Raw genomic sequence first — 6,641 nt, 5'->3', positions numbered from 1 at the left:
GGGGACCAGAGGAGCCATGAGTGACTGCGAGGGCACAGGATGGCTGCAGGGGCCTGGTAGATGCCCCAGGTAAGTAAAACTCATTTTTTTTTACAGTTAAGGTTCCCTTTAAGCTGCTGCAGAATGCAGCCAACACCACATAAGACAAATGGGAAACAAATAAATAGCAAACAACAGAACATGCTTTGTAAATAAGAGGGGACCACAGAGTGGGGCCATTAGAAAAAAATACTAAGTGCAGTGTTGCAATGCATTAAAATCAATGATCCAATCACATCCGCACCAATGGATTTGACGTGCTGTGACAACCCCTGGAGTCACAGGGATTGCGTATATCAGTTGAAAAGGTCCGCACCGTCTAAAATCATAAGTATTTATTGAAGCTCTTTAAAACATCATAGGCAAAAGATGAATGTGTGCCGGGTCACCATTGACGCATGGCGTTTCGGATATAATCCTTCCTCAAAATGGCTCCAGTACACACTACCATATTCACACAAACATTGCCCATTATATACATCTAAAGAGGACCTAATGGAGAACTACAACCACTCCTAACAATTTGCATATATGCATATTCATATCCGCAAGAACCAATGGGAACAGATCTAATGTTTATAAACCGTGCAGGGATCCCCATGTGAGAAACAGTTGAAAAACTTACATTAGGCCGATCAGGCTTTGCAAAGCTCAAGCGGATCCACATAATGTCACACCAAAAGCACTTCCTTATTTATCTCTAGACGTGTAACACACATCCATTAGATTGATCCAGTCATCATGCCATTAGGTGCTGTGTAGCGTAGTCAACTGATCCCAAGCTCTGCCGACTACCTCATAACTTCCGTACTGGAGCACTTCCTCCGCCCTCCAGCCTATCCGCAAAGCGCCGACAGCGTCCGCTCCTAGAACTGAACAAGCTCTGACCAATCAGTGCGGCGCCTACAGCGTCCGCACTTCAGACTGTGGATGACGTCAAACAGACCTCCCATCACCTGACCAATCAGTGCGACACCGACAGCGTCCGCACCAAGGACTATTGTAGACGTCACTATTAGAAGTCAGACGGCCTCCCACCAATTAGGCGGAGGCCTCAAATGTACGCATGGAAGGCTATTTGTAAACAGACCAATCCAAAACGGACTGGCTTGTTAAGTCACATAACTGGTCAATCAGGGAGCGTCTGTCTGATAGGTATCCATACCCCATTAGCCTCCACATACTGCGACCAAAATTGTAGATCATAATATCTATAAAGAGTATGTAACCTAAATCACACCCCTCCACTAATTACTCACACATATCGAGGCGAATAAACCGAAAAGTTCACAGCTGTCCCTCACATGTGGCCCCATTCCTGTAACTCATGCTCCACCTGCTGGATAGATCAAACATTGCACATCAGTATAAAAATATAACATTAGCAAAAAGTATAGCAGTTATAATCTCATAATAAATTGTTTAAATCATATTCCCTATTTAACCCTTTAGGCTCTAGAGTCTCCAGTTTCTTAATCCAATAATTTTCACGTTTGAGTAACTGTTTATGTCTATCTCCCCCTCTCCTCTGAATTGGGATTCTTTCCAAAACCTGGACCCTAAGTTGTGTCAAGCTATGTTGATGAGTCACAAAATGCTCAGATACTGACAAATCCATATTCTTAGTTCTAATATTGGACTTGTGGGATGCCACTCTATCCCGCAAGGCCTGGGTAGTCTTTCCAACATAACCCATCCCACAAGGGCACTTCAACATATAAACAACATATTTAGAACGACAAGTAAATAAACCATGTATCTTAAACTTAGTGCCCCTGCTAGGATGGGTAAAGGTGTCACCCCTGCAAATAAAACTGCAAAGGTGACATCCTAAACATGGGAAAGTCCCATTCCTCATTGATCCCTGTCTTTTCTCTGGACCTATATCACTTTTTACTAAAATATCCCGAAAAGAGCGTGCACGTTTAAAAGACATGAGGGGATAGTTGTGAAATTTGAACACATAAAGTGGAACGTAGCACCACTAATTGATAATTGGTAATAATTAATTAATACCTGAGTGTGCTACAGGCCAATTAATACTGAAAAACTAGAAACAGGACAGGAGCCTATGCAAGCACCACTCAGGACTAATATAAATAAATGTAATACAAATACATCTTTATTAACAATCCATTGAGTTAAAAACATGTAAAAACAACTAAAAACATGTAAAAACAACGACCACAACATGAGTCTGGGGTCCCAAATACAATAAATTATACACCTGCACTGATAATAATTCATACAAATACAGTGGTGCAAGGCGCAAGCAAAAAATATGTGTATATATATATATATACATATATATACATGGATAAACAACACCTATTGCCTCAATAGATAACAAGGTAAATAACAAGAAGTGAGTAATAAATAAATAAATAATAAAGCAATTGATTCAATAAGTGAATAAATATGAACACTCCAGGAGCAATAAAGTGCTGGCGACAATGGGTAAACCAATGATAAAGTGACTATGTGCAAAACCTCAAAGCAATACAATAATGTGCTAAATAATCAATGATGTATCCAACAGCCACATGGCTGAACAAGTGTACAAGAGAAAACAACAACAATGTGCATAAGATGCACCACGGAGCGTGAAAAAAGGAGCAGGCTGAAATACTCACAATGGAAGCAAGAGAGGCAGGAAGGAGGGGGGACCCCAGGCTCACAGGGAAGCCTTAGTGCACCTCGCGGGAAAGACGCCCGCTTCTGAGGAGGCTAAATGCTAAGCATCATAAGCTGCCCTTTAAACTGGTAGGAAGGAAGTGACGTAAGCGTAATGCCCGGACAGGACGCGGCCGCGTCAAAATGCCGGCTACGTCGGGTTGCCATAGCAACCCAAACATAGCGGCGCTGTCGTAAGAGCCAAATAGTGTAGTAAGTAGGGGGCATGCGCAAAAATGACAGCGAAGGGGATAATGCAAGGGCAGGAGGGATAAAGAAAATAAAGATGCAGAGATAAATAGTCATAAAGGAGGCAGATAAAGGGGGCAATATTGTGATTTGGCCCACGACACTATATGAAAAAGAAGCTATCAAACAACTGAATAATAATAAATTTTATCGCAGACTGTACACCAATCCTATGACTATATTTAAAGATAAGCTTGACTCTATCTTGAGAGATGCCAAACTGATGGGTCTTATCTCACTTAGAGAGTGGCAGTTTCTGACTGTTAAAAATCCTGTTACACCGACTTTATACCTGTTACCGAAAATTCATAAAAATAAAGAAGTACCGCCTGGCAGACCAATAGTGGCAGGTATTGGCAGTTTGTTGGAACGTTGCGGCTCATTTATTGATTTTTTTCTACAGGATCATGTGATCAGTTTGGATTCATATGTAAGAGACTCATCAGATCTCATCACTAAATTGGATGATGTTGTTTTACCACCAGATTCATTACTCATTACGTGTGATGTTGAATCCCTTTACACAAATATCGATCACAGAGATGCCTTATCGACAGTCAAATACTTCCTCCAGACGACCTCAACCACAAGGGACGACTTTAACACCTTCCTTCTACAATTACTAGACTACGTCCTCAATCATAACTTCTTCACTTTCAATGGTAAATATTACCTGCAGGTGCATGGCGTTTCAATTGGGGCCAAATGTGCCCCCTCAATCGCCAACCTATTTTTAGGTTGGTGGGAAAGAGAAATTGTATGGTCATCAGAAATGGCGAATTTTCACGATCACATATTGGGTTATTTCAGATATGTGGATGATATACTAATATTATGGAATGGAGGCATTGAGAAGGCACAAGCATTTGTTTCCTCACTAAACAATAATAACCATAATATTTTTCTTACCGCTAATTACTCTTCAGCTGAAGTTAATTTTTTAGATCTTAAAATAGCATTGGATGGGCGGGGTAGCATACATACTTCATTGTATCGCAAAGAAACCACTGTCAACAGCTTGTTACATTTTGACTCTTTTCACACAGATTCACTCAAACGCAATATCCCTGTTGGTCAATTTCTCCGGCTAAGACGGAATTGTTCAAACCTGTCTGACTTTGAAAAGGAAGCTGAACAGCTAACACAACGCTTTCAAAACAGAGGATACTCCAAGAATTCGATCAAAAAGGCTCTGTTCAGAGCAAGATCGAGCAACAGAGTGGATCTACTGCAACCCAAGGTAAAGAAAAAAGAAGATTTGGTTAGGTTCTGCACGATGTACAATAACCAATGGAGTCAGATACGTAATATATTAAGAAAGCATTGGCCAATAATCCGCAGTGAACCAATAATGTGTGATTACGTCACGGAACACGCTTCACTAACCGCAAAGAGAGCCCCCACTATTAAGAATATAGTGTGCAAAAGCCACTACTGTAAGCAAAACATATATACAACCAAAGTAAGAGGCAGTTATCCTTGTAATAGCTGCAATATATGCTCAACAATGACACCTACGAAACAAGTATGGAATGCATCCCACACGAGATTTTTTAATTTGAAACAATATATCAACTGTCCAACCCCAGGTGTAATTTATCTTTTGGAGTGCCCTTGTGGACTTAAATACATTGGTCAAACAAAAAATATGCTAAAACTACGAATACAGAAGCATTTTTCCACTATTAGATTATCAGCAAAAGATCACTCTGAAGGTAAAAAGATCACTCCTGTGGCCCAACATGCCTTGATGTATCATAACAGTAGCACAGTTGGTTGGAAGGTCACTGGTCTACAGAAGATCACACCTCCATTGCGAGGAGGAGACATTACCCAGTCCCTGCTTAGAGCGGAGACAAGGTGGATATTTGAAATGGGTACGCAAACACCTGGTGGCCTGAATGAAGATTTTTCGTTCAGTAGCTTTCTGCATTGACCCATTTGGAGAATTGTGGCTCTCCTTTTCTCCTCCCCTTCACCTTCTTCGCCATATGGGGTATTTACGATTGAGTTGATGCATCCTACACTTTATGAACACAAAAGAGTCACTGTGTGTGTGCTACTCTTGTTGGATGGATATCCATGTTCTCTTATCTATAGAGATGTCGCGAACCTCCGATTTTCGGTTCGCGAACCGGGTTCGCCAACTTCCGCAGAAGGTTCGGTTCACGGAAAAATTCGTGAACCGCAATAGACTTCAATGGGGAGGCGAACTTTGAAAAATAGAAAAAATTATGCTGGCCACAAAAGTGATGGAAAAGATGTTTCAAGGGGTCTAACACCTGGAGGGGGGCATGGCGGAGTGGGATACATGCCAAAAGTCCCGGTGAAAAATCTGGATGTGACGCAAAGCAGCGTTTTAAGGGCAGAAATCACATTGAATGCTAAATTGCAGGCCTAACGTGCTTTCAAACATCTTGCATGTGTATACATCAAACAGGGAGTGTAATTAGAGTACTGCTTCACACTGACACACCAAACTCACTGTGTAACGCACCGCAAACAGCTGTTTGTGTAGTGACGGCCATGCTGGACTACTGCGCAACATGGCGTGATTGCTCTTCCTCACTCAGTGATGTCAGGTAATGTGTGACTTCCTTCTCAACTTTCCATGGCATTGTTAAAAAGCTTACGTTTTGTTTTTAATTTACATTTTCTACTTGCTGTGTACTTGTTCAGTACCGCTACAATGAGAATCCGGTGGAGGCGGGCAAGTCTGCCATTGTGACCCCGAGTAATGGCCGGGGAATGAGAGGTTTGAATCCGGTGTGGAGCCTGAGCAACGGCTACCACTACACATCCAAGGAGGGCAGCGGGCAGGCATGCACGCCCGCCCGCTCCGAGGTAGTGACCAAAAATAACAATACAGGAGGAGGACTTTCGAGGCCCTGCTGTGTATTTGAAATGAATGTACTTTTAATCCTTTAACGAGAACCAGTTATGGCGGGCAAAGATGACACCACATTCCTTTCACGAGAATCATATGGAGGCGGGCAAGTCTGTCATTTGTGACCCCGGGTAATGGCCGGGGAATGAGGGATGGAATCCGGTGTGGAGCCTGAGAAACGGCTACCACCACACATCCAAGGAGGGCAGCAGGTAGGCATGCACGCCCGCCCCGAGGTAGTGACCAAAAATAACAATACAGGAGGCGGACTTTCGAGGCCCTGCTGTGTATTTGAAATGAATGTACTTTAAATCCTTTAACGAGAACCAGTTATGGCAGGCAAAGATGACACCACATTCCTTTCACGAGAATCATATGGAGGCGGGCAAGTCTGTCATTTGTGACCCCGGGTAATGGCCGGGGAATGAGGGATGGAATCCGGTGTGGAGCCTGAGAAACGGCTACCACCACACATCCAAGGAGGGCAGCAGGTAGGCATGCACGCCCGCCCCGAGGTAGTGACCAAAAATAACAATACAGGAGGCGGACTTTCGAGGCCCTGCTGTGTATTTGAAATGAATGTACTTTAAATCCTTTAACGAGAACCAGTTATGGCGGGCAAAGATGACACCACATTCCTTTCACGAGAATCATATGGAGGCGGGCAAGTCTGTCATTTGTGACCCCGGGTAATGGCCGGGAAATGAGGGATGGAATCCGGTGTGGAGCCTGAGAAACGGCTACCACTACACATCCAAGGAGGGCAGCAGGTAGGCATGCACGCCCGCCCCGA

The sequence above is a fragment of the Hyperolius riggenbachi genome, chromosome 1 (assembly GCF_040937935.1).
Source record: "Hyperolius riggenbachi isolate aHypRig1 chromosome 1, aHypRig1.pri, whole genome shotgun sequence".
Classification (NCBI taxonomy): domain Eukaryota; kingdom Metazoa; phylum Chordata; class Amphibia; order Anura; family Hyperoliidae; genus Hyperolius; species Hyperolius riggenbachi.
The sequence above is the reverse complement of the archived record's forward strand: the minus strand, read 5'-3'. Positions refer to the sequence as shown.